The 21680-nt window shown below is 36.0% G+C and overlaps 1 pseudogene; it reads left to right on the top strand.

The window, feature by feature from the left end:
* LOC109556798 (radial spoke head protein 9 homolog pseudogene) overlaps positions 1-21179 on the top strand; it is a 54894-nt pseudogene extending 33715 nt beyond the window's left edge.
* The last annotated feature ends 501 nt before the right edge of the window (positions 21180-21680 follow it).

Here is a 21680-nt window from a genome sequence, read left to right as displayed (position 1 = left end):
TAGACTCCAGATTCAAATCCAACAGGCCCCAGCCTGCAAACTGTAATATATCTATTTCTTTATGCTGCTTTACCATTGGAAAATATCTTAAGGGGGGATGAGAACAAAGAACACTAAAATGTAGTAACAAACACCAAGACCCAATTTCCTCATTTTGGAATTTTCCATAGTCAACCCTGGGCTTCCCAGGTGGCTCAGTGGGCAAATAATCCACCTGCAGTGCAGGAGACAGGAGATGTGGGTTTGATCCCTGGGTCAGGAAAACACCCCAGAGGAGGAAACGGCAATCCAACTCAGTATTGTTGCCTGGAAAATCCCAAGGCCAGAAGAGCCTGGTGGGCTGCAGTCCATGGGGTGGCAAAGAGTTGGACACAACTGAGCAACTGAGCACATAGTCAGCCCCATATAGTCCGCAAAACCCAAAAGAATAATGAAAGGTAGATAGAAACCACAGATTATTTGAGAGCAAATTTTAGGGCCAAATCAAAAACTTCAATATGTTATTTTTCATTGAGATTTCCTTCAGTTATTTTTTTCTCAAAGGAAAAGTACCATGAAAATGAATGAAGAATTATAACTATGTCCACTAGTATGTTAAGAATCATGAAATCAGGGTATTTATGTTATTTAATGGTATATCATCAGTACCTGGAATGGTGTTGGTTATCTAATAAATTAGCAATAGCTATAAGTGAAATCGGAGAAGGCGATGGCACCCCACTCCAGTACTCTTACCTGGAAAATCCCATGGACTGAGGAGCCTGGTAGGCTGCAGTCCATGGGGTTGCTAAGAGTCGGACACGTCTGAGCGACTTCATTTTCACTTTTCACTTTCATGCATTGGAGAAGGAAATGGCAACCCACTCCAGTGTTCTTGCCTGGAGAATCTCAGGGACCGGGGAGCCTGGTGGGCTGCCGTCTATGGGGTCGCACAGAGTCAGACACGACTGAAGTGAAGTGACTTATAAGTGAAATATGTGAATAAATCCAAAGTGATTTAATCATTTTTTCTACTCAAGTTAAACATCAGACAATTCTGTCTATGGACTCATTCCCATCAAAGTTGTGGCCTAATCTGGAGCACGCCTGAATGTAATAGCAAATCTATCTAGCCTAGTGGTAAAGTCTGGAATTAATCTTGTGAATTTATTAGGTGAACCATAAGCTCATGTTGCCATTAAGCCACGCTGATGCAGCTAAAAAGAATGTTTTACCTTAACTTTAGCTGTGTATGTCATGTTTATATGAATAGGTACATTAGAGGATCAGAAATCTGTCCTATTTCATAGAAAACAAATTTATGATTACTAAGGGGGAAAGGGGCCAGAGGGATAATTTAGGAGTTTGGGATGAACAGATACACTACTATATATACAATAGAAAACCAACAGGGACCTACTGAATAGCATAACAGACTATATTCCATGTCTTGTAATAGCCTACAATGGAAAAGAATCTGAAAAAGAATACATATGTATATACATATATGTATATGTATGTATGTTTATAACTGAATCACTTTACTGTATACCTGAAGTTATGCAAATTATAAGTCAACTATACTTCAATAAAACATCATTTATTTTGGAAAAAAACAAACAAACAAATACTTCTATCCTACTGGATGAAGCTTTGATCTCCAGTATACCTTCACCTTCTTTTCACAAAACCTGGACAGCTCTTGTGTTCCAGCAACTGATTGGTTTGCTACCTTGCTAGAGACACCAACTACCACACCTTATTCATCTTGAGAAACCCATCGAACTACATGCAAAGTGAGAGTGAAAGTTGATCATTTGTGTCCGACTCTTTGCAACCCCATGGACTATACAGTCCATGAAATTCTCCTGGTCAAAATACTGGAGTGGGCAGCCATTCCTTTTTCCAGGGGATCTTCACAACCCAGGGATCAAACCCAGGTATCCCACAGAGCAGGCAGATTCTTTACTGTCTGAGTCATAAGGGAAGCCAATGGTGAATATCTTAAGATAAATATATTCTTAAGATATTCATCTTAAGGAACACATTAGACTACATGCAAATACTTATATTATTTAATGCATTTACATTTTCCCCTAAATTTTAAATTCCTCAAAAGCAATAACGTTTGCTTTTTTAATCCATGCATTAAATCACCATTTACAACTTTATCTTTCCTTGAATGTAGACACACCCCAAATACAATTTTATCCCTCCAGGTGCATTTTGAAAGATGCATCATTCTTTGAAGAGTCGGATGGAATCACAAGCTGTCCCTTCCCTGCCATGTTCAGTTCAGGCAGTGGGGATCTCCTCCCTGGGTCTGGGGACTTGAGGGGTTGTGGTGTGAAGCCACCGAATACTTTCAATGTACTCAACTAGTCTGATTATAACTTAATAAAAAATATAATAGCATCTTTAAAAGCTTAGTAATACAATGTAATATGCCATTTGTTGAAACATTTCAAAAGAGAATTAATGTCATGTCAATTAAAACATGTCAATTTTAAAAGAGAATTAATTTGTCTTTAAAACTCCAAAAGCCTTAACCCTGTAGTCAAGACAAAGGAAGTGGAAAGAACTAAAAAATATACTTAAGGAAATGGGTCAATAGCTTGCTGAATGATTTCAACTTAGAAAATATATTTAATATACTTAATTGTTGAATTTAATTTTACATTGAGAATAATTGTATATCTGATATTTTCCCCCTCAGATAGCATACTTGGTTAAATATCTATCCATGGGATTTTCCAGGCAAGAGTACTGGAGTGGGGTGCCATTGCCTTCTCCGTGGTTAAATATAAAGGGGAAAATAAACATACAAAAAGTAAGTTTCCCAAACCAAATGAAAGTGGCTTATAGCAGTCCTGGAAGAGCACTTTTACCTCCTGGCTTTTGCTATCAACATGGTTTATAAGTCCTTTCCTCTCAACTACTTAAAACTGTATGATGGTCTTTGTTATGAAGTTGTCTAAATTTTATTTTTCTATGTTATGTCCAAAAGATACAAAAATAAGACGAAATATCAATTACCTAACTTTTTTATAACAAATACTTGGAATAAATCTGGATATAGGGGAATATGCATCATTGATCAAGAGCTTTCCTTTATTTGTAGATATTTAGAATTAGGTGTATACAGTCACTGTGTGGCTAGAATGCCATCAGAGTTTTAGCTAGCATATAAAGAAGTAATAACGTAATTTCCAAAAATGCATTTTAAAATTTAGTTCATAAGTTCAGTATTTCACTGCCAGGTGATTGATGTAAAATACAAATTCTGCAACATAAGACCTGTTGTGTGGCTAAAAAAGCAGTCAAGTAGTCTAAGCCAATCAACTTTATAATACATAGTTCAGACTATATAGTATGTTTTTTTTAGAATATACAGTTTAGATTGCTTTAAAGCCAGCAATTCTTTCGTATATATTTAATTTTCAATAGGTTGATTGTTTGACCGTACCTTCACATCAGCTCTGATAGCTGAAGTAGGTGGTGTTGAGCCCTGCAATCCAATCATTACAGCCCTGAAATGATTTCTTTTACACCCTCAAGACAAACCATTTCAGCTCCTCAATTGTGGTTTACCACATGTGAATGCAGCCTCTGTGAATGACTAGTCACTACATAATTTAGGTGCAAAAGAATAACGATTATGACATTCAGATCCTTATCATTATGTTGCATTTCTTGTGTTTATTTCACAATAGCTGGGACACCTGCCTTATAACAGCTCATCAAAATAAAACCTTCAAAGGTATCAATCACAAAACCCCGTATTTGGTTTTGTGTGTGGAGATTTTAGACATTTATTAGAAATCATTAGCTTTTTGCAAGTAACAATAGAGTTAGCCTCATGTATAATTGATAATTAGATAAAATACGTCTTCAATGTCTTCATATTACACTGGCAGTTCATTTTCTTGTCTCCACTGACCAGATGAAACACTTTTTCTTGCATGCCATGCAGAAAAGTTTTGAAATACTGTTTTCACTTGTTCATTTCAAATTTGATATAAAATGACTATGATTTTAATAGTAGTGAAGGATAAGTTTTACGGAATATTATATATTATAAACTTTAGTTCTTTAATTGGATTTTATGATAACCTCAGAGTAACATATTTAGCTCATTCAGTTTATGAGAAATGTTGCCGTATAATCCAATTGACAAAGACAGTCCTCTTTGTAAAATCAATTAGCCAAATAATTTTTTTTGGCAAAAAGAATTAGACTTTATTTTTAAAATTATTATATATGTACATATATGATAAATATATATAGGTGGCTCAGACAGTAAAGAATCTGCCTGCAATGCAGGAGACTTGGATTCACTTCCTGGGTTGGGAAGATCCTCTGGAGAAGGGAATGGCTACCTATTCCAATATTCTTGCCTGAAGAATCCAATGGACAGAGGAACCTGGTGGGCTAGTCCATGGGGTCACAAAGAGTCAGACACAACTAAAAGACTAACACTTTCACGTTTCATGTATATATATGTAAATGTGTGTGTGTATATATATATATTTATATATTGTAAACTTCCTCACTTTTGAATTTCAGCCATAAGATAGTTAAGGAAGAAAGTGAGTAATGCCGTGAAACATTGCCTGGAGTGGGGTCACAAGAATAAAGTTGGACATAGACCCCATGAAACTATCTTTGCCTGGCTTTTACTGAGAAGCACATTCCTTTGTTTGATGCCCTGGAGATTTTTTGATCCTGGGCTGCAAAGATTCTCCATAGAAGGGAATATGCTTTCTTTCTTAATGACATAGAATGGCAACTTAAAAAGGGAGCTGAGATAGGAGATTTGACAGACTAAAAATGCTTTATTTGCTGTCATTGTTTAATTGCTAAGTTGTGTCTGACTGTAGCCCACCAGGCTCCTCTGTCCATGGATTCTCCAGGCAAGAATACTGAAGTGGGTTGCCATTTCCTTCTCCAGGGAATCTTCCCAGCCCAGAGACTGAACCCATGTCTCCTATGTTCCTAGGCAGATTCTCTCCTAGGCAGATCTCTCCCAGGCGGATTCTCTACCACTGAGCAACCAGGAAAGCCCCAGAAATGTTTCTTAAGGAAGAACAAAAACGGGAAAGAATAACATGGAAGTTGAGGATCTAAATATCAATCCCTTCAATGATCCTGATGTCCACCATACTCACATATCCTTGGGTGTGTGTATATCCAAATTGTAGACCACTTTAGGAGATCAATGGTCTTTGATTTTCCTAAAATATATATATATATGTAACATGTATATTTCCTAATCTTGATCAATTATAAAGTTATTTGCTATTATTATATAAGTTTCAGGTATGAAATTAAAAAAACTCAATTATTAAATCTTAAAAATATGCATTCGATATACATTAACAAAACAGACATTGTTCTAGCTGCTTGGGTTATATGATTGTGGTAGACTTCACTATTGTTTTCAGTTATCCACTCCTCCTGTATAAGATAATTGTCTGTGCTCAGACTTACCATGAATTCTTGTAAGTTTCTCAATCCATTGTCAGTCTTCTTCAAAGCATAGTGAGTGAGCCCATTATGTGTCTCATCCAAGGAGAAGCTTACAATTTTTGCTAAATGTCTTGGTAGTGTGCTCTGCTTTCTACAATAAGCACATCCCAGAAAATGGTTACATTTGTCCTATATCTCCTCAATCTGGTCTGAGAAGCTACATACATCTCCACAGAACCCAGCAGGATCCAGCAGAGCCTTGATTGACCCATAGCCCTCATGTAACCTGAATAAAAAAAACAAGTATTTTGGTAGATACCACTGAAATTTGTTAGCTATGCAACATTTTTTTTGCAACTTTAATAAGAAATTTACTAAGAGAAACAAAGAAAATAAACAATACTCCTACTCTCATGGAGGTTACAGTTTACATATGGTTAGTATATTATAAAAAAAATAATTAGTATGTGGTCAAATATGACAATGTAAGTGCTTATTCATATTCTTTTTAATCTGTGTTTTTGTTTTAACTTCTTTTGATTGGTCTTTTTCAAAGTTGCAGGAAACAAAAGCAATATTTGCATAATATGGATAAAATTTACGTTTGAATTCTTTGTACTGATCACAATTCCAGTTGAAGCAATAATAACAAACAAAATATGTTGCAATCTAACAAGTTAATTCATCTTGCAATGAAGAAAAGAATCTATTTGGAGAAAGGAAAAGAGAAAGAAGGTTGAACTGTGCATAAAACTCTTAAGTAAATACAAAATATGAAAGTATTAGGCTGAATGAAATTATTTTGTCCTTTCTTAGACTGTGAGGTTGTTTAAATCCTATTCCGGAAATTTTTCTCTTCCTGTGGACATTTACCTCTCCTATGTGCCAAAATCCCTTCATTCAGTTCACCTTTAATGGGTGTCTTTGATGTACCATGACCATTCCTATATGGCCTTATTCTTCCTGGGTCACAAGTGTAGAGGAAGTTTAAATGTTTTATAAGTTTCCTTCTTATTATACATTTCCTGTTTTTTATAATGGGTTTTATGAGGTTAATGCCTCAATCCTAATACCAAAATTTTGAGGAATAATTCATTCAAAATCAGTATTATTATGTATATGGCACTGACAGCAGCATGACTGATACAGGGGAAAAAAAGGGGAGTGGGGGGAGATCTCAAGAAAGTCAGGAGAGTTCTTGCCTTTATACAGCTTACATTCTAGAAGTCAAAGGAAAGGATGAATAAATGGAAAAAGTAAGTTATAAAAATTCTATACACATACAAGCACAGATAAAAATAAGTTTAAATTTTTAATTGTTTGGTGGGCAAATGCTTTGCTGAGAAATTGATAATTAAGTGCCCAAAGGATGTAAGGCAGCAAGCCCTATAGGATTCTAGAGAAAATGAATGTCGAGCAGAGGAAACAACGTGTATATTAAAAGGTCATGCTGTGGGAGCATGTCTAACAGAATAGAAATAGAATGGAATGAGCATGGGAAAGGGCAGATGACTTGGATAACAAGGAATTACCTCACATGGGGTCTCGAAGGCCAGTGTAAGCATTTGGCTATGACCATCAAGAAGGCTAAGTGCTGAAAAATTGATACTTTTGAACTGGTGGTGCTGGAGAAGACTCTTGAGAGTCCCTTGGACAGCAAGGAGATCAAACCAGTGAATCCTAAAGGAAATCAGTCCTGAAAATTCATTGGAAGGACTGATGCTGAAGCTGAAGCTCCAATACTTTGGTCACATGATGTGAAGAGCTGACTCATTAGAAAAGACCCTGATGCTGGGAAAGATTGAAACCAAGAGGAGAAGGGGGCAACAGGGGATGAGATGGTTGGATGGCATCACTGACTCAATGGACACGAGTTTGAACGAACTCTGGGAGATAGTGAAGGACAAGGGAATCTGCTGTGATGCGGTCCATGGGATCAGACATGACTTAGTGACTGAACAACAACAAGAGGCCACTTCATTTCAGTTCAGTCGCTCAGTCGTGTCCGACTCTGCAACCGCATGAACCACAGCACGCCAGGCCTCCCTGTCCGTCACCAACTCCTGGCGTTTACACAAACCCATGTCCGTTGTGTCAGTGATGCCATCCAACCATCTCATCCTCTGTCGTCCCCTTCTCCTCCTGCCCTCAGTCTTTCTCAGCATCAGGGTCTTTTCAAATGAGTCAGCTCTCCGTATCAGGTGGCCAAAGTATTGTAGTTTCAGCTTCAACATCAGTCCTTCCAATCAGTCCTCTCAGGACTGATCTCCTTTAGGATGAGACCACTGGAGGATTTTAAATAGGGAAGTGGAATAATTTTACTTATTTGTTAACTTATTTGACCAGTGTTGAGAAACCACTGAAGTCATGGAGAGCAGTAGAAGCAGAGAGACCCTGATAGGGAGAGCTGAATAGCTGCAGTAAGAGAAGATGCTGACTTGGTCCAATAAAGCATTAGAATTCCATGACATGCTATCACTTGAATGTGGTCATATTACGTACCTTCTCTTTAGACCATATAGTTGTCATTTCAGAGATAGGCAAGTGGGATAGGTGAGTGATTAGTTGTAAAAACCGTTTGCTGTAAAATAAACACAAAATTGAAACAAAATATTCACTAGAGGATTCAAGGGCCCATTATAGAAACATAAGATAAGGCATTCCTTTAGATAAGGAGCATTGGTTGATTTAGACATAGTAAGTGCACATGATTAAATTTTTAAAATGAGCAATATACTTGGAAGTTTAGTTCATGGCCCTGCATTATACAACTAGGAAGTTCATTGAATATGTACATTAGCAAGAGGTCTCTCAGTGTTATAAGGCTATATTTTTTGACACTTTGTACGGATTTAACTATAGTGATAGGTTATTTGCTTTATACTTTTGGCACAGATAGATGTTCCATAACAATATAGAATCTAGTTTATTAATTTTAGGTGGGTCATATGTATGTATTCTGCTGTAACTTTTCTCTTATACTACATTTTACATTTATAAGCTGCATCTCTGGTGATATATTATGTAGATGAGGTTCATTTTTGTTTCATAATGTATATTTTCCTGTTCTCAGGTTGATGAATAGTTTGAGTTGTTTCCAATATTTTGGTATTATAAACTATTCTGTTAATATTCTTGTATGTGTCACCTGGAGCATAATGGTAGAGGATATCATGGTACTTTTCCTAGAGCTGGAATTGTTTAAATGTAAGGCACCTACATCTTCAGCTTTACAAAATTGTGCCAAATTGCTTGTCAAAGTAAGGGCTTTGGACTTTATGTAGCGGCTTATAGACTACACTCCATTCAGCAGTGTACATGAGTTCCTGTCATTCACATGCTATGAACACGTAATATTAGCTGCTCTTTCGATTTCCTCCATATGAGTACATAAAAGATGATGCAAAGTGAAGTGAAGGTGAAGTTGCTCAGTCGTATCCGACTCTTTGCGACCCCATGGACTGTAGTCTACCAGGCTCCTCTGTCCATAGGATTTTCCAGGCAATAGCACTGGAGTGGATTGCCACTTCCTTCTCCAGGGGATCTTCCGGACCCAGGAATAGAATCCGGTCTCCCGCATAGTAGACAGACACTTTGCTGTCTGAGCCACCACTGTGGTTTAATTACAAATTCAATTTATGTTTATTCAGCATGTGTTTTTAAGAGTGAAAGTGAAAGTGTCAGTCACTCAATCATGTCTGGCTCTGCGACACCATGGAATGTAGCCTACCAGGATCCTCTGTCTATGGGGATTCTCCAGGCAAGAATACTGGAGTGGGTTGCCACTCTGGGATGGAAGTCTGGTCTCCTGCATTGCAGGCAGATTCTTTACCATCTAAGTCACCAGGGAAGCCCTTCAGTTCAGTTCAGTTGCTCAGTCGTGTCCGACTCTGCGACCCCATGAATCGCAGCACGCCAGGCCTCCCTGTCCATCACCAACTCCCAGAGTTCACCCAGACTCACGTCTATCGAGTCAGTGATGCTAGTCAGCCATCTCATCCTCTGTTGTCCCCTTCTCCTTCTGCCCCCAATCCCTCCCAGCATCAGAGTCTTTTCCAATGAGTCAACTCTTCGCATGAGGTGGCCAAAGTACTGGAGTTTCAGCTTTAGCATCATTCCTTCCAAAGAACACCCAGGACTGATCTCCTTTAGAATGGACTGGTTGGATCTCCTTGCAGTCCAAGGGACTCTCAAAAGTCTTCTCCAAAACCACAATTCAAAAGCATCAATTCTTCGGCCCTCAGCCTTCTTCACAGTTCAACTCTCACATCCATACATGACCACAGGAAAAACCACAGCCTTGACTAGCCGGACCTTTGTTGGCAAAGTAATGTCTCTGCTTTCGAATATGCTATCTAGGTTGGTCATAACTTTCCTTCCAAGGAGTAAGCGTCTTTTAATTTCATGGCTGCAGCCTAGGCATGTGTTTTTACTTGCATGTAAATATTTTCTTATTTTTATAAGTTTCTTGCATTTTATCATATTAATTTTTCCCTGAATTTTCACTTTATATGTTTGGAATATTAATCCATTGTTGGTTCTATAGTTTTCAGTTGACACCTCCTAGGTTATGTCTTGCCTTTTTTTCTTAATGTTTTAAAACGCTACATAACACATATAATGATAGCTCTTTTCAGGTCTCCAGGAATATTTATATTAGATACAATAATACTGGAAGGACATTACTATGACTTTTTAAGGAAGAAGAAGTCCATTTATAGGATAAAAGAGCCTTCCAAAGTCAGTCAAAAGTTTTTTGAAACCCAAATTATGTTCTAGGCCATGCTTTTTGGTTATGCTTTAGAACACGTTATTTCAGATCACTTTCCTTTAGAATAAATATTTTTTCTTTTGTGAAGGTTGGATCCAACTGGTGTTTTTTTAACTTCTTGGAGTGTTTGACTTATTAACTGAATCTCTTGACTCAAGATTTTGGATTATGATTTCCTTAGTCACTTCCTATTGGCACTCAAGCAAGCAAAATCAATATATTTTTGCTTACAACCAAAATACACTGGGCTTCCCTGGTGGCTCAGTCAGTAAAGAGTCTGCCTGTAAAGGGGGAGACTTGGGTTCAATCCTTGGGTAGGGAATATCCCTTGGAGAAGGGAATAGCTTCTCACTCCAGTCTTCTGGCCTGGAGAATTCCAGGGACAGAGGAGCAGGGAGGGTTACAGTCCATGGGGTTGCAAAGAGTTGGACACAACTGAGCGACCTCCTTCAGTTTCACTTTTTACTTTCACTTTCAAAATCTATTAGACCAATAAAGTCTGTAGTATAAATGTAGCACAAAACGAAAACATCATATAATTTTGTCATTTGATTTGTGCTAGAGCTACGGAGATAAAATCAAATTTTAATGTTTTAAATGTTGTAAATACCATAAATATTGGATCATCATTCATTCCAAGTACCATCCAATAGTTCAATAGTTAGTATAGCGTTTCTCTTAAAATGAATAAAGGCTGTGTATAAACTAAGTTGACGCATATAATACAATGTCTTCTTTTACCCAATGAAAATATTACTTTAAACAAAAAGATGAAACTGTACCATATAACTAAACTCTCTATGCTGAGATTTATTACATATTTTAAATCAAACCAAAAAGTTTAACAATTTGCACCAGTGTTTGGTCCAGAGTTCACGTATTTTTAATAAAACCCTCTATTGTGTGTTTGCAGTTGTTTATGTATCTTCTTCATATGGTCAGCAGCTGGGAGTTATGCAACATCAAGACCATGAAATGTTGTTCTACATAATTCCCAATGCCCTCCGTATGCAAATCATAGCAGTAACAGAGTTATTAATTTGAGCCTTAGATAAACAGTGTATTTTAATGCATTCTAAGAGAAAAGACTTTAGTGTTCTATAATATCAAAACACCTGAGGTTTTCACAACAGCTATAATACTAAGTGACTGAAAGTCCAAATGTTGGTGCAAAGGGATCCAGGATGCCTCTTGCACCACTGTAGGCTGTATGGAAAAGCATGCATTTTGGAAATGGACTTTAGTTTGTATCTTAATTCTCCTTATTACTAGCTGCATAGTTTATTTTAACCTGTAAAACAGGGCATTTATTGGTAGTCTGGTTAGGCTACAGTACCCAAATCCCTATAAACCTAAGTAGTTTATTAAAAAGTTACTGGGTTGTGTGTCTGTCATGAATTGACAGACTTCATCATATTTGCTCTCTATCATATCTGCTCAGTCTGTGACATCATCTGATTCAGAAACCATTATTTCAAAAGTTGTGATTAGCTGAAGCAGAGGAAAAGAGCTTTCACAAATAAATGATTCAGTCTAGAAGTGACCATCACTGACTACATGGTCCCACTCAATCATGGTGTAATCTGAAAGAGTAGTCTTTTTATCTACCTTCAAAGCAAAGACCCCCAAATACTAGATGCAACATGAAAGATCATTATGGGGTTATCGAGAATTCATTAATAATTTGCATAAAGTTTCTGGCATGCCATCCATTAAATACAACAGTAAATGTCTGGAAGCATTCTTCATTAAGGGTTGTTACTAAGCACACAATATTGCTATTAGGAAGAAAGGATGAAATGACATTATCCAGGAGTAGATTTTTTTTATACTTTATTGTCCATCTTACGTTAAGTTTCTTTTGTGAATATATTTTAAACATATAGAAAAAAAATTTTTCATTTTAAAATATTAAAAATGGCATACTCACCACCACAATGATCCAGCTAATATAAAAGCTAGAAGTTAAGTCTGAAAACCAGAGGACACATGTTTCCAGGCATTCTTTGAATCTTTTCTAAATTTGTTACATGGCAGGAATTTTTTTTTTCTTAAAGTGACATTTTAGAGAATAATTCAAATAAAGAAAATCAAACAAAAATTTTATGGTTCAATCCTTTAGATTTTTTTGAGGCAACTAGACCCAGAAAATTAATTTTTTCCCCAATGCCATGCAATTATTTGCTGGCAGGGGTTTGAAAATTGTCTCTTTCATTTCTTTTCCCCCTGTTGTTGGTGGAACAGCTAGAATGAATACAAACATGTTCTGATTTCTAAAAGCTTGTTTTTTTCTATATAATTCCTTACAGAATTGTATGTATAGCACTAAAATTTCTACAATGAGTGAAGAAAATTTGCTGTTACATTTCCAAGCATCTGCATTACTATGAAAAGCACATTTTAATTCCATTTGTTTTCAATGAATATTTATCATAAACAAAAAATTATAGGTTTATATCAAAAAGTAAGAGTCTTGAAAGACCAAAAATATTTTTTGTAACTATGTCTTGAAAAAAGATTATGTATTCCCATTTTGACCTCCAGATAGATGAGTAACTAATAAATACAAAAAGATAATTACACATTATAAGATATTTAGAATACAGGTTGTTGTTCACTCACTAAGTTGTGTCTTACTCTCGCGATCCCAGATTTCCCTGTCACACTTCACTGTCTCCCTGACTTTTCTCAAACTCATGTCCATTGAGTCTTTGATGCCATCCAACCATCTCATCCTCTGTTGTGCCCTTCTCCTCCCACCTTCAATCTTTCCCATCATCAGGGTCTTTTCCAATGAGTTGACTCTTTACATCAGGTGGCCAAAGCACTGGAGCTTCAGCTTCAGCATCGGTTCTTCCAATGAATATTCAGGACTGATTTCCTTTAGGATTGACTGGTTTGATCTCCTTGCTGTCCAAGGGACTCTCAAGAGTCTTCTCCAACACCACAGTTCAAAAGTATCAATTCTTCAGTACTTAGACTTCTTTATGGTCCCACTTTCACATCCATACATGGCTACTGGAAAAACCATAGCTTTGACTATATGGGCTTTTATTGGCAAAGTGATGTCTGTGCTTTTGAATATGCTGTCCTGGTTTGTTACAGCCTCTCTCCCTAGGAGGAACCGTCTTTCATATCATGGCTGTAGTCACCATCCACAGTGATTTTGGATCCCAAGAAAATAATATTTGTCACTGTTTCCACTTTTTCACCATCTATTTGCCATGAATTGATGGGATCGGATGCCATGATCTTCATTTTTTGAATGCTTTGTTTTAAACCAGATTTTTCATTCTTCTCTTTCACTTTCATCAAGAGGCTCTTTGCTTTCTGCCATTAAAGTGGTATCATCTACATATGCGTGGTTGCTGATATTTCCCTTGGCAATCTTTTTTTTTTTTTTTCCTCTTGGCAATCTTGATACCAGCTTGTGAGTCATCCAGCCTGGCATTTTGCATGATGTACTCTGTAAATAAGTTAAAAATAAGCAGAGTGACAATATACAGCCTTGATGTACTCCTTCGCCAATTTGAAACCAGTCCATTGTTCCATGTCCAGTTCTAGCTGTTGATTCTTGACCTGCCAATTTGATCTCTGATTCCTCTGCCTTTTCTAAATCTGGCTTGTACATCTGAAAGTTCTTGGTTCATGTACTGCTGAAGCCTAACTTGAAGGATTTTGAGCATTGCCTTGGTAGCATGTGAAATTAGAGCAATTGTACAGTAATTAACATTCTTTGGCATTGCCTTTCTTTGGAATTGGAATGAAAACTGAACGTTTGCAGTCCTGTGGCTACTGCTGAGTTTTCCAAGTTTGCTGGCATATTGAGTGCAGCACTTTAACAGCATCATCTTTTAGGATTTTAAATAACTCAGCTTGAATCCATCATCTCCCTAGGTTTGTTTGTAGCAATGCTTCCTAAGCCCACTTGACTTACACTCCAGGACTTCTGGCTCTAGCTGAGTGACCACACTATTGTGGTTATCTGGGTTATCAAGACCTTTTTTTGTACAGTTCTGTGTATTCCTGCCACCTCTTCCTAATCTCCTTTGCTTCTGATAGGTCCTTGCCTTTTTTGTCCTTTATTGTGGCCATCTTTGCATGAAATGTTTCCTGGTAGCTCCAATTTTCTTGAAGAGAACTCTAGTCTTTCCCATTCTATTGTTTTCCTGGAGGAAAAGTTGCTTACAGTAATGTAATAATTGATAATTCAAAACAAACTTAAAAAAATAATCTACAGCTAACATCATGCTTCACAATGAAAGACTGACTGCATTCCTCATAAAGTGAGGTTAAGACAAGGATATCAGTTTTCATCACTCATTCAACATAGCTGTTAATGAGGAAAGAAAAGGAAATAAAAGGCATATAAATCAAAAAAGAAGATATAAAACTTTTTTTGCAGATGACATTATAATCTACATAGAAAATTCCAGGAATCTACCAATCAATTGTATTTCCATTTATTAGCAATAAAAACATAGAAACCAAAATTAAAAACAATACCATTTACAATCACTCAAAAACCAAAATACATACATATAAATTTAACAACACATGTACAGTATTTGTATACTGAAAATCACAAAGCTCTGGTAAAAGGAAACCAAAAAAAATTTAAGTAAATGAAGGTATATAATCATTTTAATAATTTGGAAAACTCAAGGCAGTAAGGATGTTGATGATCACCAGATTAAGTTATTGATTTAATGCAAACTTACCAAAATTCCCGTAATATATTTACAATGATTTATTTATAATTAAACAGATATTCCTAAAGTTATGGATTCTTTGGGATTTGTAAGCTTTAATATTCAAAAATATAACTGTACTAAATAGCATGATCCTTAATGTAACTTGGGGTGAATTAGTGAATAACCAAAGACTGTTCACATTTGAAGAATGTTTAAAGCCTTGTACATCTGTATTTGCAGTTTGCTATCCAAGAGTCACCAAATATAGCTATCAATAGGATCAGCCTCTAAAAGACAAACAGAAGAAATAAGTGAAATACTTAGAAAAACTTTTTCAATTCTAACCTGATCTTATCATGTTCTATCAAATTGAATGTGGAGAATAGAATATATAATTATGTGAACGCAATGGTTCACTAAAAGACAGAATAAAATAAAATCATGAGATACGTTTTTGCATAGAAAACAACCAAATAACTTAGAGTGACCAAGAAAATGCTCCCCCTCAGTCTAGTTATTTCCCTTTGGTTTCATTTCAGTTCCCATTTGACCTGTAGCATTTTTTATCTTGACACATTACAGTTTAAACCCATGAACATCCAGAGAGTTTAGTGCAGCCAGAATTTATTGCCCCAAAGATAAGAGGATAGTTTAGTTTTTCAAATACCTTTTGGATAAATGTTGAGGCAACCTATCACCAACCCAAAATCTCAAATGAAGAACATCTTCAGAAAGTTCTACTTCTGTGGTATTAAAAAAAGAAGACCATCTGTGATTGGTATTTGATGAATAAAATAATTTTTTTGTCTGAAATATTTTTTCTATTTACAAATTACACAATGTGAATTTAATTGGGCTGTTAAAATCTGACTCTTAACATTTCAAAATTTATTAAAGCCCAGAGAATTGTGAATTCATCACGTGACACATTTTTTCTTGTTTGATTATCCCCCCAGTTCTTTCTCCTGCTCTCCAAATGACTAGTCAGTGGAAGCTAGCAAAAGAAGATGAATTTATATTTATTTATCTTTATAATAACAAATAACTAGTTAATGGAAAGCAGAGCCAAGAACTAAATATGGCTTTAAAATTTAAAATAAATAATGAAGGAGGTTACCCAATAAATTATGATTACTAGCTGAGTTTCAGGTCACAAGGGTTAAGATCACTCATATATTCTTCAATTTAGGGAGAACAGAATTAGCAGCTTGAAAACACAGGCTTAAAAAAAAAAATCTGGGTTTGAGTTGTATCTCTGCTATTCACATGCTGTGAACATGGATAGTTCATCTTCCATTCCAAGATCAGTTTCCCACACTATGAAAATGCATGGTAAATGAGACCAGTTTCATAGAGTTATTGTCAGATTTAAGTGGCTTAATCTACTATAGCATTTTATAAAAGATCTAGCACAAAATAATTACTCAATAAATCTTAGCTATTTTGAGTCCTGTGTATTCCCCAGGAGTACGGGAAATGTAAAATTTTCTAGCTACAATGAATACACTCTAGTTAGTCTACTCTTGACTGACAATTCAATGGCTTTTGGAAAAAAATAATTAAGGAGAACAAAACACTGGTGATTTTATTAACAAATTAACCTGTTCATGTGCAAACCTCAGTTCATCATTTCCAAAACATTTGTCTCCAATTATGCAGCTATGGCATTAATAGCTTTTCTATGAGAAAGTTGGGAATGGAATTGAACAAAGTATGAGGTTAATGTTTTAGCTAGACAATAAAAATTATTGTGGACCTAATCACATTATGAAAATTAGTACATGCTTTTTATGGAAAATTTGAAGTGCAGAAAGGAGAAAATAAGATGTATTTACTATAATTTATGGCCTGCTGGGTTTTGTTTTTAAAGATTCTTTTTTTCTTTTTTCATGAGCACTTTTTCATGTTGTTAAGTTGTCGACGAAATCCTCATTTTTAATGGCTGTATAATGAGTCCAGTGAATTCTGAAAACTATATACAAGTTGCTTAGTGTCTTTGAATCTTAGTTTCCTTGTCTGCAGCATGGTAATGATAATAACCATCCCAAAGGTTTATTGTGGGGACTAAATGAGGTAGTGTTTGTGAAAAAGCTGTAATGGTAACCTAGAAATTGCTACACAAATGTTACTTAGTATTAGCTCTATTACTGGATATAGGGAAATCCTGATGGGGTGGACATTAGCAGAAAAAAGACAAGCTTTAACTGCTATTTTGTAGTGATTTCCTGTTTCAAGAGGCGGAATGGATTTTATTGGTTTTTCTTGTTTTCTTTTTTTTACTTATGAGTTAATATTTGGTACCATATAATTAGAATAAATCCTCCAAAAGGTAGAAAAAATGTCAAAGTCTGCAAGTAGGCAGAGAAGAAGTAGGAAAACTTACATCAAGTGGTCACACCATTTTAAAAATTATAAAATATTAAATTGGATTCTTTAAAATATTTTAACATTTTCATACTTGTATTTTAATTTTTAATATTTTGAGATGTATTTTGGTTTAGAGAGCCTCAAAAAGCAGGGTCTATCTTCCATTCTACTCTTATTCCTGCACTCCTTTGACCTTAATAAAATCAATATTCAAAAGTAGGGGGGATACTTTAATTTTATAAATATGGATGAATGTTTCAAAAAGTGTTGTTACTCCCAAAAACCTCTTGATAGAATTCATGCCATAGTAAAATATAGAAAAAAACATTAGGGTGGTTTTTGGTCTACTGCTTCTTGGGAAGTTATGCTTCAAAAGTTGAAATATGTCAGAGAGCCACATACCCAGTTTTATTGCTAAGCACCACAATCCACTTTTCTTGGTAAAGTTCGACATGATGAAAAGCAATTCTTGTGTACCACAGGCAAATCATGAGAATGCATTAGACTGCATGATAGAAGACCTTCATTCAACCATCAGTTCTGCTGGTTCTGCTACCAATTTGGGCAATGACTAATAGCAAGCAAGTATAAAAGGCATTTGTTTATAATGCAAGTCAAATCCCATCTCATACATACAAGGTGTTTTGCAGTCATCTGTCATTTCAACCAGAATTTATTGCAGTCTTTTCTTTCTCTACCTCAAGCATATAGTTTTTTTTTTTCCCCCTGATTTATATGGTCCTCATTAAACCCCTCTAAATCTTCCCTGAGTGTATTATATCACCACCATCTTTTCTTTTTTCAACCTGTCTTTCTTCTTTTAAGGAGACATAAAAATGTATTACAAAAGTAAGCTGGATTAGCTTCATTTCCTGAAATTGCAAATTGACTCTCATGAAGGCCACTGAGAGTAACTCAACGTTTCTCTGTAGTTTGTGAAGAAAAATAGTGAAAGATAGGGAAAATATTTTTTTCTCCTTACCTGAATACTTTAGAAGAAAATACTAAGGGATTATATGTAGACAGAAAAACAACGCTGTTTGAATATCACATTGTGAAAGTCGCTTAGTCCTGTCTGACTCTTTGTGACCCCATGGACTATACAGTCCATGGAATTCTCAAGGCCAGGATACTGGAACGGGTAGCCATTCCCTTCTCCAAGGGATCTTCCCAACCCAGGGACCGAACCCAGTCTCCCGCATTGCAGGCGGCTTATTTACCATCTGAGTCACCATTCTATTTGGGGAAATATGAGTTAAAGAGGGCAAACAATTAAAAACCATGAAACCTCACACATAGTTGATGAGTCAACAAGTATTTATAGAGTGGCTAATAAGTAGCTAACCAACCGCTCAACTGTGTGGTCCAGAGGAGGATTGTAGGAGTTAAGAGCGGAGAGTACCTACACGATCCACTACACTTCCAAAATGTTTGTTTTCAATATTATGAGCTCCTATGAAGAGTGTTTGGTATGTTGGCCAGGAACCAAACCAGTTAGCTGCTTTGAAGACAGCTAGTTTTTCTAAATTAATTCTGTAATAAAGGCAGAGAACCCAGGATGGAGCAAAAACAGAGATAATGAGTCCATTAAATGAGACCACACTCATTGTCTGAATGAGTACTTGCACTTGCATCTGAAGAAGTTTCCAAAGGATGCAAGCTTGCTTAATTTGGAAAAGCCTCAGAGAAAGAGTAGCATTTGGGCCCAAATTCAATAATCTCATGCTCTTTTGAGCTACAAATTACTACATTAATTTAATAGGTTTGTCACATTCTTCTTATACTTTCCCAAATGTTTTTAAGTCATATTCTCTTAACATGAATTCAAATAAATTTTGTTATGAGTCCTTTTTGGACTGACAACTCTAAATTTTTCTATGAAAAGTAAGGAGTTGATCAAGGCATTGCTTTTTGCTCAGCTCTTGGCACTTTGTGAGCACTAAAAAAACTAAGCTAGGGTTGGGTGATATAGAATGACATTAAACTTGGTGTGTTTTAGAATCTATGTTAGCAATAGTTGATTTGCTGAGTTTTGTTGAGTAATCACTGATGTTCATTTTCAGTAATTGAGTTGAGAACTGCTCCTATAGTTCCTCTCTCGTATTCTTCAAGGTGAAACATGCTATGTGAAAAGTAGAAGTAGCCACATATTAATAGTCCAAGAAATTCTTTAGGCACTATTTGGCTCAATCCCCTCTGCCCTCTTCCTACCTGATTTTCTTGTTTCTATCCTGTGTCCTTATACATAATTTTTTCTCTTTCTTTGCCCTGAAATTGATAAACAACTTGAATATGTTACTCAGATGTTAGTTTTGATTTTGGTTTTGCTTGTGAATATTGCCCCTTGAATCACCCATTTCAGCAAAACCCAAGCAAAATCAACTCAGCATCTCCTCAGTTCCATTCCACCCATAACTCAGGGAAAAACAGCTCGGGTGTCCAGATTGCCTGGAATTAAAGAAACTGTTCCAGGATTGTAATCCCCCTGAGAGTGCCCCATAGTGCCTGCAGGGACAAAAAAAAAATTGCTTTCTCCTTTTCCTAAGATCTAACAGTTACATGATAGTCCTTAAAATATTCCTAAATCAGCATGTCCTGATGAGGTTTTATACATGTAACAATAATTTCTATAAAAGACTTGTAAATTGTTCTTCCCTTGATATCTATTAATTTAACAAATTCATTCAGAATAGTTAAAATACATTTTCTGGAATCTTGAGAACTAATACTGATTAACCATGGTTTTGTTTTAATCTCTGTGTTATCTCACAAGAAAATATTGGTTGGTAGGTTGTTGGCTGTGTTGTTTATGAATGACAGCTTTGCTTATCTCTTGGTTTCTGACAATACAACTGAGTAAAGCAGAAAAATTTATTAAAAACTACTCCTGATTTATTTTCTGTAATAAAAATAATATAGATAGCATTAATCTGAATTTTTATGTTAGAAATTTTGTTCTAGTTCTAAAATTAATCAAGTAAATGTTTTTCATTCTTTTCATGATAAAAATTTCTTAAATTTTAAGAAATTTAAAAATTAGTCATGATTTTATTTATTGACTGTTTTCTCAAACTCATATTCTTGTATGTTGAAAACATTTGTCTTCTTTTTTTGATATCCTTTTATTACACTTTTATAGTATTATTGGGGAAAGAAGAAAAGATCTAATCAATATTATTGATCTGTTAGAAAAGATACATGGACTGACAGTTGAAAATCACTGGCCTGTATCCTCTTTCCTGAGTTTCACAAAATATATTTCCAATATTTTATTGAAAGGTCAAACTTCATCTCACACTTAATTTATCCTTCACCAACAAGTATCCTCTTCCTCAGGTTAGTCCTCATCCCATAATCCTTATTCTTGTTAAATAGTATATGCTGTCAATCAATCATGGAAGATCAAGGAAGAGACGCGCTTGGTGTCCGTTATTGACCAGATCGACAAGGCTGTGGCTGTCATCCCCCGAGGTGCCCTCTTTAAGACCCCTTTTGGACCTATCAATGTCAATCGGACCTTTGAAGGACTGTCCTTGTCTGAAGCCAAGAAGCTGAGTTCTTACTTCCACTTCAGGGAGCCTGTTGAGCTGAAGAACAAGACCTTGCTGGAGAAGGCTGAGCTCGACCCGTCCCTAGACTTCATGGACTGTTTGGAGCACGACATCCCCAAAGGGTCTTGGAGTGTCCAGATGGAGAGAGGCAATGCCCTGGTGGTGCTGCGCAGCCTGCTCTGGCCCGGCCTCACCTTCTACCATGCTCCTCGCACCAAAAACTATGGCTACATCTACGTGGGCACTGGCGAGAAGAACCTAGACCTGCCCTTCATGCTGTAGGCGGGCCGCCCGTGGGGTGTGCAGAGTCTAAGCAGTATTTTCATAAAGGCGGTGAATCTGAAAAAAAAAAAAAAAAAACTTCCATGATTCACAAGTAGTGAATCATCTTCAACTCCCATCACATATCACATTTTTTTTAATTCTCCAACATCACATCAATTACTAAAAACTGTAATTAAATCTCAAAATTGTTTCTTAAATCTGGTTTTCCTTATCATTCTGTATTAGTGCCACCTAACTCAAAACATAATCATGCTTTTCTCAATCATGTTTTAGTCACCAGAAGCTTTCTTCTTTCTACGTGGCTACTAGATTTATCTTCTTATATAAAGCCAATCTCCAGTCAATCATTCAGTCATTTGGTCATCTTTTATTTTCTCATTCAAGAAATACTCAAGCAATACCATTTCTGAGCCCAAATTTGGTTTTGCTTTCCTTTTTAGGTTCCCCATTATAAAGTTTGAATCATCTTTATAGCTCACTCACCACAGATGTGTAAGTTCATTAGCAAATACATTGGCACACCAGCTTCATTGCTTACTCCATTTAATGTAATTCTCTCTTATT

The sequence above is a fragment of the Bos indicus genome, chromosome 3, assembly GCF_029378745.1.
Source record: "Bos indicus isolate NIAB-ARS_2022 breed Sahiwal x Tharparkar chromosome 3, NIAB-ARS_B.indTharparkar_mat_pri_1.0, whole genome shotgun sequence".
NCBI lineage: Eukaryota > Metazoa > Chordata > Mammalia > Artiodactyla > Bovidae > Bos > Bos indicus.
The sequence above is the reverse complement of the archived record's forward strand: the minus strand, read 5'-3'. Positions and strand labels throughout refer to the sequence as shown.